Source organism: Columba livia, chromosome 6 (assembly GCF_036013475.1).
Source record: "Columba livia isolate bColLiv1 breed racing homer chromosome 6, bColLiv1.pat.W.v2, whole genome shotgun sequence".
In the NCBI taxonomy this organism is placed as follows: domain Eukaryota; kingdom Metazoa; phylum Chordata; class Aves; order Columbiformes; family Columbidae; genus Columba; species Columba livia.
Genome location: NC_088607.1, coordinates 6,967,538 through 6,979,859, shown reverse-complemented (window position 1 = coordinate 6,979,859; position 12,322 = coordinate 6,967,538). Strand labels below are relative to the sequence as shown.

Below are 12,322 nucleotides of genomic sequence, written 5' to 3'. Positions count from 1 at the left end.
TGCGGGTCGGGCGGGGCGGCCTCTGCCACCACGGGTTCGGGACCCAGACCCGGCCCCTGGGAGCTGCTGCCCGCCCGGGCTGGGGCGCTCACCTGGGGCTCTGGGGACACAGGGCTGCTCCTCCTCCTCGCAGTGAGGCGGCTCTGAGGGAACAGAGCAACCTCTGGTGCCCAGGAGGGCTCCGGAGGGATCCGATGGCCCAACACGTGCAAATGAGCTGGTTTTGTCAGAATTAACAGCGGTGCTCTGGAGGAAAAGACAAGTTTTACAGGCAATCCTAGTTGCCATAAATGAGTAGGGCGTCTATTCCAAAAGAAAACCTTGGTATTTATGCAATACAAAAGTGTTTATGCTGAGACAGAATGCCGAGGGTCAGCAACCTCAGTGTTCAAGGATGGAAAAACCCTTTTAAAGCCCCCACTAGTGTCTTGGGTTAGTGTGGTAAAGAGAAAACCTCAAAAATGCAACTCCCGGGCTTTGTAAGGTTGTTTGTTGTGGACTGTCTTCTGGCATCAGAGCTTGAATTTTCCTTAAACTGCTCCAAGAATGTGGAAAAGCTCTTATAAACTCATGGGGAAGCCAAACAGCGCTGAGTGAACAGAGGGGCTGTGCAGAGCGCTCGCTGCGGGACTCGCTGGTCTGGAAGATTCTCTTACACCTTCTTGTCCTTTCAGCTTTCGTGGGTGAAACAGACGAAACAAACAAGTACATAGGAGCAGCCTGACTGTGGTTCAGCAAGAACATCTGGCATATAACGAGCAACAAGAAGGGAGGCACAGAGACAATGCAGGGAAAAGATGAAGGGAATGGGTGGACACCACTAACACTGCAATGTTTCTGAACCATGGAAGGGTTTGTGATTGAAATAAGTTGTAAGATGATGGGTATTTGAGTGACAACAGGTTGAAAAACAAATCTCAGTGTCAAGACTTCTGAGAAAGGAATTGCTGGCATCAAATTGGGACACGGCTCGGTTGTGGACAAACAGTTCAGCTACGACGGGAATGAGGAAGGGGCAAAAATTTGTTATGAAGGTGGATAATGGGGAACATGGCTTTGAGTAGGGATTTCTTGGTGGATCACAGCTTCTGGGATAGGATGTACATGGAAGGAAAAAATAAACACCTTTCTCATGGACATAAACCAGATCTTCAGATTAATTTCCTTTTTATGCCGTATTTTTGCATCCTCAGATTCATTTCTAAAATCAATTAATTCCGTAAGTAATCACTTTTTCATGAACTACATGTAAATTTCACACTCAGCTTGCTAACTAGTTTTTCCTCTCATCTGGGAAATCAATTTTTAAGAGATTTATTTTATTTACATTTAATAATTGACTGTATTTGGTATACAGATAAGTGGTAATTGATAAATGTATTGATATTGTCATTTGTTGTAGCAAGATGATAGACCATTAGGCTGCATGATATTCTCTTAATGTGAGCTAACTTGAGAACACTCCAAAAACTGAAAGATACATGACATCTTTATGACCTGTACATTTATATGTTTGCTTGGGATACATTTTCAGATGGCAGATTTAATGTCATGTTGCAATTTGTATCCAAACATTGTGCTCCTTATTTAGTATCCACAAACCAACTCAGTGCACACCAATGAAGTACTCAAGTGTTCACCTGCATTTCATTTGTTATTTACAAAATTAATGTATTTGTAATTTAAAAAGCCAATCTCCAGTTCTCTGACAACAAACTGACTTCTCACAGGTTCTTCTATGAGGTGAAAGGTGGAAAGTCCTCCCTGTCTTTCACCAATCTGGAAGCATTTGTATTCAAAACATCAGTGATTGCTGAAGCTACAAAAGAGATTGTTGGCTACTTAACAGGAGAAGACAGCACAGCCTGTGACAAACACTCATGTGCCTACATCAAACTATGGGAGGGCTGCTATGGTGTAGAAATACCATAGCAAATATTCAAGTAATCTTATTTATTTCCTTTTGGTCAACTGATCTAACTTCCTTTCTCACTTGAATTCCAGTCCTGGAGACCTGCAAAACAATGATTCTTACGAGTGAAATGAGTCATGCCCCTGAGATGGCTGTGAAACATCAAACTAGTACAACAGTAATTACAGGTTAGATATTTATTATGCTGTTATTAAAAACTACCTGAACCTCAGAGGGAAGGGCTACTGCAATTAGATGTAACACCAAATTTAATTTGAATCTTTGAGGATCTCTATGAATTTTCAGGTTCTAGTTGATTTTCTCTGTATGTCCGTTCCCTACCTTTACCTTCTGCTGTTGGATGTTTACGGATACCACTTTGAGTCCCAGTTGTTATGGTTTATCAGATGTATTGTCTTGTGGCAAGAGAAATACGCAGCACCTGCTACCGAAATCTCTGTAGAGAGAATCAGGAATTGAAAACAGCAGCTCTGGGGGTTCATCTTTCTACTGTCACTGTAGAGTAAGCAAGTACTAGTGTGTAGCACTACGGTGCTGCTGGTTAGTGCTCTCCTGAGGTCATCTTGAGCAAGTTTGCTTGAGAAGAGAATATCCTGTATTCATTTGGGTAACTGATCTGTGTTTCTGGTGCTTTTTTTACTCCTGGTCTTCACACCACCACATTTGGCAGTGTGCACTTTATTGAGCTTAAACAGAGCATTTTTCCACATCTTTGCTTGTTTTCACTGAAAGAGAATATGCTGCTAGTTTCTGGGTACAAAGTATTGATTATTATCTACAGTATTCAGCATTGCTTGGGCGCTTTTTGAAACACTCATCATGGTGGACAACAGGATGACCATGAGCCAGCACTGTGCCCTTGTGGCCAGGAAGGCCAATGGCATCCTGGGGTGTATTAGAAGGGGGTGGCTAGTAGATCTAGAGAGGTCCTCCTTCCCCTCTACTCCTCCCTGGTGAGACCACATCTGGAATATTGTGTCCAGTTCTGGGCCCCTCAGTTCCAGAAGGACAGGGAACTGCTGGAGAGGGTCCAGCGTAGGGCAACGAAGATGATTAAGGGAGTGGAGCACCTCCCTTAAGAAGAAAGGCTGAGGGAGCTGGGTCTCTTCAGTTTGGAGAAGAGGAGACTGAGGGGGGACCTCATTAATGTTTATAAATATATAAAGGGTGAGTGCCATGAGGATGGAGCCAGGCTCTTCTCGGTGGCAAACAATGATAGGACAAGGGGTAATGGGATCAAGCTGGAACACAAGAGGTTCCACTTAAATTTGAGAAAAAACTTCTTCTCAGTAAGGGTGACAGACACTGGCCCAGGCTGCCCAGGGGGGTTGTGGAGTCTCCTTCACTGGAGACATTCAAAACCCGCCTGGACATGTTCCTGTGCGACCTCACCTGGGTGTTCCTGCTCCAGCAGGGGGATTGGACTAGACGATCTTTTGAGGTCCCTTCCAATCCCAAACATACTGTGATACTGTGAATAAGTGTAACAGACTGGACGGATCTGTCGGGTATGAGGAAAGCTGATGGCTGTGAACGGTCCCCATGGCAGGTTCTCACAGTAGAATTATTTTCTTCAGACCAGCCAGAGCTGAGATTCTTGGGCTTCAGGACACGGTGGATGCCTGAACTGTTTCCTCAGACATATGCTCGAAGCCATGTTTAGCTAATCATAAATAATCACCTACATGCTTATTTCCACAAAATAGACACAATTTCCTAGTACAGAAATGGAATCTACTGCAACATAAATTATGCATCATTAGCTGTTTCTTTTTTAGCAATAAATGAGCACATCAAAAACGTTTTCTTACACATGGAAATATATTACATTTTATCCTTTAGAGACCATTTTGGCAGTATGTTGAAATGATCAAGAACTGAATTCTTGGTTAAACATAATAGGAAGGCCTTACTGTATTAGCAGATTACAGTCATTGTGTTAGTATACTATCTACCTTGTATTCGTTTTTGCTAACATAATGAGAAATTTTTCTAGCATGATTATATTTTAATACAATAAAATAGGGTTGGAAAGGAAAACTAATATGATTTTTAAAAGAGATGTAAAGACAATGAAATAACCTCTGTTATTTTTCCTAAACTTTTAATTTGTTGCTAACCTAAAAAATAATTTTATTAATCCTTTAAAATAATTATATTCAAATGAGCATTTAAAGTCAGTTGAAAGGATTACAGAGGGGTTTTTCCCACATACAGTGCCATATAAGAACCAAATTAATTCTTGCTAAACAAACATTACAAGAACCATCATAGAGACAATTAATGGAAATCTCCAAATAACATTATCTGAGGCTGTACATTAAAGTATACTAGTAAATATTCTATAGTACATATTATAAGTAGTAATGTTGTTTTGTAATTTGAGCTCTCTTTACCTCAATCAAAGTAAGACTGTCATCCAGGCAGGCCCATGCCTGAGCCCTGATTGAAAGCCCATTATCGTGGGTAGAAATATTTCCATTGTCTGCAATGGGGGAAATGGGGTTTGGATGAGGCCACGAGCGCGGAGCAGAGCGCACAGAGCTGTTACAAGTTGGCCACGTGTGCCCGCGGTTGGTTTATGTCCCAGATGTCTTCTGTCAGTTCATCTAAATCTGAGGTCCCCTTGTGTTCTCATTCCCGTGCTCTTGAGGACACTAAGCAAAAAAATGGAAAGGGGTGAAATAAAGAAAAGTCTTCTGAAGACGAATGAGCTTGAGTAATCCCCTGTGTGCTGGTGAGAAGTGTTGCTGTGTGCTCCCTTCTTAGTCCTTGTATCCGTCCTAGCCAGGAAGAGCCTCACGCTTAGTCTGCAGGCTCCTTGTTAAGCAGCATCAGAGCAGGTCTGTTTGGATGCTTCTGAATTTGCTTGTTTGAGAGCACTACATAACTAAACAACATAAGATCAACCCCAGAGATTTTACTGAGAAGATTGTCATACTGCCATTTAGTATATCCTTGTTCCTCTGAGGTTTGCATTTTGATGAAAATTCTGTCCATAGACATAGAAAGAAATGTCTGTGTTTTTAAGCATCAGCAGTACATAAGCAAGTTGCTTTGCCTACTTTTTTGAAGCACAGCACACAGTATTCAGGGAGGACATAAGACCTTTTGTTCAAAATTCCTGATTGAAACTTGAAAGATCTGCACTCAGTTATTATTCTTATCAGAGGCTTAACTGTGAGGAATGAGGAAGATGTTTTCAGCTTTAGTACCTCAACGGTAGAAAGAGTTTTCATCACGTTTGTCTGTTGAAGCCACAAACTGTGCCTGTCTTGGTCCCTTTTGGACTGTTCAGGACACTGACAGATGCTGGCAGTGGGATACGCTGGGAAGCTGAAACTATCAGGCCAGCTTTCAAAGGGTCAGCCTTCGAAACAGATGTTACCTGCCCCTCAGTTAGGGACATCTGGTCCAATTATTAAACCACCACAGCTTTCTGTCCTGTATTTTATGTAGATTAACTCTGACTATGACCATTGAACAGTATGGCAGTTTAGGAACTGATTCAAAAGCAGATCAGATCCTGCTGTAAGAGTGTGATACTACGGGTGTGGATAGGGAAGAGGGAATGAGCACAAACAGGTAGAGAAATTTTAGCCAACTAGCTTTAAATTGCCACCGAAGGTCTGTGGCAGAATTTAAATATTACGTCAAGCCAAGGAGCAAATAACGGTTAGACTAATTAATCTCGTGGAGTAGATCTGCAAAAAAAAGTGTAAGCGCTCGAAAGGTGCAGATGGTCTGGGTTCTTAGAATAATTTTTTGCAGAAGACAGAAGCATAACTGAGCTGCTGTAGATGCACCAATACCAACCTGGAGGTAACTTGTTTGGACACCAGCAGTGGTAGCGCAATGGGGTTATGAAGTTCACTTCTCGTTAAGTGCCATAGAATTTATGCAGCTACTTGAGACGTGATGCTGCAACCACATTTGTAGTATGTGTTTTGTGGAACCTGCAGCCATATAATTCACTACAATGTAGACATCACCCCTATCTAAGGGTGTTCACCTAGTTTAAGACAAATTTTAGCAACTCAAATACAGCAGTCCTAATTTTGTTGTAACGAACACAAAGTCCATATACTGGATTGGGGTCTTGGATACATTTCCTCGGCTCTGGCAGTAGAAGAGAAACACCCTTCTGCCATATCACTAAATGAAATATCATCTGACTCGTTTTGCACATGCAGAGCAGTTTTCTCAACCTCTCGGGGAGTTTTTCTTTGTGTATTAAGTGTTATTTTTTAGAAGCACAATCGTGAGCCTTATAGCTGGGAGTTCCATCCTGTGGCACTCAGGTGTGGAGCCAGGGCAAGGCACTTGACCTCTCCTTGGTTGTGTTTGTGAAACAAACAGCACTATTTTAAGTTCTTTTCAAGGAAATTAGATAAAATTAATTTAGTGTTTGTACTGCAATAAAGGTCTATGTAACTGGAAAGACTTACAAGGATCTCGATCTTTTAAATTTTGTTTTGTGTTGATTTAACCTTGAAGGGCTATTTTTGATGCTTCATACTGTATATGAAATGTGCTATTGTGTCATTTATATAAATAACAGCTGATTTTTCAAGCTACCTTAATGAACCTATTTAGTCTCTGTGTATGCCAATGCCCTCTACTGGTTTGAAACACGATTACTCAGCGAAGGGTATTGCTGTCCTCCTTTAGTGAGGGAAGCGTAATATTTAAAAGTTTTTCTTTTGAGAGTGGTAGGAATTTGGTTGTGCATCCAGGCTGCCTGCGAAGTGCCAGTGGCTGCACCGCGGGCCAGCTGACACCTGGGTGACTCTTGTGCGACACATGTAATACCGTACCAGCTTTTTTGTTACGTGTTTTTTTTCACCAGATTCGCTGTCCTTGTGGTGGATGGCAGGCTCATAGGTAGCGTCTTGAGAGGGAAAAAGACACTTACCTGAGACTCCTTCATTGCCAAGCGCTGCGTAGATGTTCTGTCAATGCAACCACCTCTCCAAGGAGCTCCTCTGCTCTTCAGCCCCTTCCAGGGCCTACATCAGAAGGTGAGGGGCAGTTGCGTTGACAGGCTCGGGTATAAATAACCCTGGAGGCACAGGAGCCGCAGAGGTAATGAAGTGCCTTGAGGAAATTCTCAACTATCAAGGGATGGATCCACTCCCCCCTGCCACAGACCAGAAGTCACATGGCTGAGGAATGTGTATCCAAAGATAATGCTACCTTCAGAGAACTCTACTTACAGGTAAGTAACTCTTCTTTAAAGAAGGTATCTTTGTGTGGCAGACTGTTTATGGGAGCAATTTGAATTGAACTTTAAATGAAAAAGGCATATCTCTGTAAGTGGTAATAATTTTAGTCATCTCGCTGTGGCTAGGGGTTGTGGAATTCATTAGCACAGATTAACATATAAAGTGGGTGAGATATCTAATAGCAAACGTAGAGGTTTAGGGACCTTAATTCATCACTGAATGAACAGCGTGTACAGTATTAGGGACTATGAAATTTTTAATTTACACAAAGTGTCCAAGAATATAGGGAATAAATTTAAACCCAAAACAGATAATGGAGCTGTGCCCTGCCTAGCTGGCAAGTTGAATTGTTTTTACACTGAGTGAAGAAAGCTAATTATCCCAAGCACAAGGAGACTGCTAAAAATAATAAGATTATAAAGAATAATTTGCTGATATAATTACAACAAAATTGGGTACACACAATCGTCAGATACATGTATTGCTTGACCTGGGCGAGAAAGTGAAATAAATCCTTCCTCTATAGCCTTCGTAAATTTGTTTTTATCATCTCCAAGTGGTGTTTGCACAGGCAGCACAATTTGCATGTGTAATGTGGCTGTACAAATTGACAACAAGTAAATTATTCAAGGAAATAGGCTGGTCGTGGTTCTGAACTATCTCGCAAAGCCTATTCATTTTGAAGAATCACTGAGACGTGAAGCTCATACATCAACCATTTTCTGACAATCCTCAGACTTATTGTCTCCTAAAATGTCATTATGGCTATTATTTATGAACCTAATTCATTTATTAATATATATTTAACTCTGACTTGTCATGCACCTTAGCAGGCATTCTGTGCACTGCATATTTTTGAATAGATGAAAGAGTTTTGCATGCTTTAATGATTACTGTAAGCTGCTATAGATTTATAGAATGCAGCTTTATTATCTACTTGCATTAATACCTTTTTGTAACTTTTTTTTTCCTTAAGGCCATCAAATATAAATGGCAAATGACATATCCGAAAGATTGTATAAAAAGAGATTTTCTTAGAGTTTGTTGAATTTTAGAACAAAATGAGGCAGCTAACTGTTAAGGCCTAATTCATTTCTAAGAGTATATAACAATTGTGTTGTGGTTTTTTGTGTATTTTGCTAAAAATATGGGGTGAAATGTATAAATTTAGGTGTTTATTATACCTTTCTCTTTGAGGACAAGTAGCCATCTTTCCATTATACCAACAGGGGGAGTAAAGTTCGGAGGGGCAAAAATGTAGCAGATGGAAAACAGATCTATCCTGCTATGGTATACATAGAATATAGATAATTTCTCTTGTATAGAACAGTCCTTAGGAAATGAACAGCACTGAGAGTATGGATAATGAGGCTGCCTATGGTTCATGGATTTTTTTCATCTTGATTCACTTATCTTTGGGGCATATTAAAAGACATAGGGATCACAGTAACCCTTCTCTGACATTTGCAGAGTGTCAGGAAATTAAAAATTGCAATCTACTATGAGAAACATACTCGGGGTAGTTCGAAATTGTATTACATACACAGAATTCAGATCAAACTTGTCATTACAATAACAAATTGGCTCATTGAAATGCATAATTATTGTGACTGTACGGTCAGTTTGACTGTTTGCAAGGGCCCATGATCACAATTTGAGGCTACTGGCCAGTGGTCAAAGAACTGATTTGGAAGTTATGAGATCCTATTTATGATGTTGATCCCACCCAAAGATTTTCGAAAGGTCATTTGTTCTTGCTCCCTCAGTGTTCCCATCGGTAGAATGGGGATTGAAAGACTGACGTGTTTCCTGGTGGCAGAAAGGAATAACCCGTTGGGGTAAAGGAACTCTCTGGGCAGGGTTGATCTTTAGTATTAAAATTAGGAATGGTCTTATTTTTCACCTGCTCCCAGGACATGCTAGGTAATAAAAGCCATGTGATCATGTTATACCGTGGTATAAGGTCTATGAATAAGGAGGTACTCATACTGTATCTTTACCCTGAAATCTTACAGAGTTGTGTTCTTCATGGTCAAAGCTATTTCACCCTAAGTAGGAGAACACAAGAAAATCTTTAATGTTCAGAAGTCTTCGCAAAACAAAGAATTACCAAGTCCTTAGGTAGCATGAAGGTCTGTTGAAGCTAATGCTATAAGGGTAAATACTATAGACAGTCATATTGGAAAACTCACTTATTACTTTGAATTCTTCAGCTTTTTTAGAATGTTAGTAGGAACACATATAGGAGCAAACTCAAGTAACAGAAGTAAAGACACTGTGAGAAAGCAACTCAATCCAGAGAAGAGCAAAGAAACTAGACTGAGTATGTGTGGTGAATGATAAGGCTTTTCTGTGTCTGAAAGTCAGTAAGAATAACATTCGGGGCTTTGGAAACAGAAGCTTATGTTTTCAAAAGTGTGCTGTCACTTCTGGTACTTGCAATTTCAGAAACTTGCCTTGAGACATTGTAGAAGGTAAACCCAGGCTTCTAGAATATATATATATATTTTTAACTGAACCTAGTAAGGTGATGTTAATTTGCCCTATGGGAACTCAGAATGTTTTAAAACTGACAAAATACATTCTTGAATTTGTGCAGCTTCCATTTAAATATCTTTTGCCACTTGAAAAAGTTTATAAGTATTGGTTGATCTTCTATGTTTCTGAAGAAAAATGGTGTTTGCAGTCAGACCATCAGTCATTCAGTAATTAAGACCTTAATAATTTTTGAACTTGCCAGCCAGTTTTGACTAAGAGAAGTATTATAGGTACAGAAACTCCCTGCAGGTTTGTTGACTATAGCCAGTTGAACTGAAATTAATGCTACCCCTGAATCAATGTGGAAGACTGATTTCTAGCATATTTCATGTGAGTTTATAATTAATGAGAGTATTTAGGTAATCTCAAAATGACATAGAAGAAAATTCGTTTAGCTTTACCTTGATATATCGAAACATGTTAGAGATTTCTCAGATACAGCTTTTACAAACAAAAAAGAGTTTGAAGAGGAGATTGACCAAATTGTTTGAAAACAATTTTTATTTTCCTCATCCAACAAGAGATTACAGACCTCTGCGAAGATCCTCTGTGGCACATCAAACCCTAGTTTAAGCCATCACTATGTACAGTAGCGGAGCTACTTTGTGTTTTTTTCCATAGATCAAAATTGCACCTGCTACATAAGATATTCATTCATCTTTATTCAGTAACCTGTAAAATTCAGAGTGTAGAGAGGGTGCAAATCTGCTTGATAGTTCTGGACAAAATTTTTCAGCTGTGATTTTCTGAGTGGCTCAGCTGTAGAGCCGCAGAATGATGTGCGAGGAAAGTGCCCCATCAGACTGCCTGTGCAGTTCTTGCCGCTGCTCCTGATGACATTAATCCATATTCCACTTCTAAGTTGGCTGCTTCTCAGGGAAACGCTGCTGCTTCAACATCTTGTGCTGCTGATCCTGCTTTACATTTTTGGAACAACCCAGCAATTCTCACATCCTCCTTTATAACCAGGGAATGTAAACACAATTTATTGTTTCATAAAACAAAATTTGTGAACCGTGAAATCATTATGTATTTTAGCTGTAATGCCTTGTACTGCGTTTAAGAGCATTGGTACCTACCGTGATAGTCCTTGTTGGGGTACCACAGTGTCAGACCATGTGGGCAGCCTAAGTGACCAGCCTGAGATCCTTCCAGTGTGGGGCATCTCTGTAGCTGCAATAATCAACTCATTTTAGTGTCAGTGGTATGTCAGGAATATTCCAGGTCATACCCAGAGGAAAGCTGGATAATCCCTTGGAAGCTAAAATCAGAAGGGACGTCGTGTGAGCAGCTTCTAGATGCTGCAGTTGCTGCAACCAGCCTACCTACATGCACCCCAGAATTCCTTTCCTTTCAACTATACCAAATGTGTATTTTGGAGAAGAAGGTTTCAACTCTTTTATTAAAACATAACAAAACAAAAATCAGGCGTATTCATTGTGTAGCACCCTTCTTCCTGATGCACTCACCCAATCAAGCATTATCACCCATTACACAGCTCAAGGATGCTAACCACCAAAATGCAATAATAACCACTGGGTTGTAAACCCCGATGCTTAATGCCAATCCGATTCCAAGTTAAATGATTATATTTGCCCCCTAGACAGATAACTGATTCTTTGCTTTTGTTTTAAACATTTACATAGTATTGCCAAGTGCTGATGGTTTCAGAACTAACGCTTGTGTGTCAGCGGTGGAAGTTGACATGCTGTGTTGTTAACATATTTGCAAAGCACATTGGGATTCTTTGGGATAGAATAGTCTGGGCAGAAGGTAAGATAATTGGTATGTGTATTTTGGGGGATGAAAGAGTCTACTGAACACGTATTTTAAGTGGGTGCTATTTAATTTTTTAAAAATATCTTAAATGGCCTTTGATTAGAAATAAACACTTCAGGAGGAAATATTTGTTTAAATAAAAGAGGAATTAATGGTTGCAAATCAACAAGCATTTTGGAAAATGTTTCTTCTTAATTCTATACAGAGAGCATCAGGCAGATCATCATGATTTAGCACATTTAAACCATAATTTTCTTGTACCTCATTATTTTTCAACAGTAATTTTCCAAAAGCTTTGGGTTTGGAGTGTGGTTAAAAAATGAGATGTGATACTTATAAAATACAGTATCCTATTCTTTTCTCATTAAATGTTGTCTTGCCTGTTTGCAGGTTACACAGAGCTGGTTTCCAACAGAAGGATGTAGTTTAAGAGCTGGAGAAACGTCATCTATATCATCCCTTATCTCTTAACATCCCATCATTTATATTGTAAGTACTCAGTATATTTTCTTCACCCTTTTTTTCTTCAAAAGTGCACTGTTTATATTTTTTTGCTAAGGAAATGAATGTTTTGATAAGGGCCCAGTTAAATCAATGCTGAGTACTCTAAGTTCTAAATTTAGTGTTCTCAGTCTAAATTCTTAGTATATCTAGTTACATATATTTTAAAGTCTCAGAAAGCCCCAATTACATATTTTCTATACGTTGAACGGTGTGTACACAGCAGAAGTCTATCTGATGTGGATTTCTGCATGGGATTTTTTAAGATTTGCACCTTCCTTGCTGCCCTCTGTTTTATTATGGGTAGATACCAGTGAGATTGATTCCTCTAGCCCGTCTATTTTGG

At 39.8% G+C, this 12,322-nt stretch overlaps 1 long non-coding RNA gene across 1 annotated transcript; it reads left to right on the top strand.

Annotated features, from left to right (window-relative positions):
• Positions 1-77: 77 nt before the first annotated feature.
• LOC135579745 (uncharacterized) lies at positions 78-11,966 on the top strand. Its single transcript, XR_010473412.1, has 3 exons — positions 78-1,219; positions 6,783-7,151; positions 11,866-11,966. It is a non-coding gene; the product is annotated as an uncharacterized LOC135579745 (long non-coding RNA).
• The last annotated feature ends 356 nt before the right edge of the window (positions 11,967-12,322 follow it).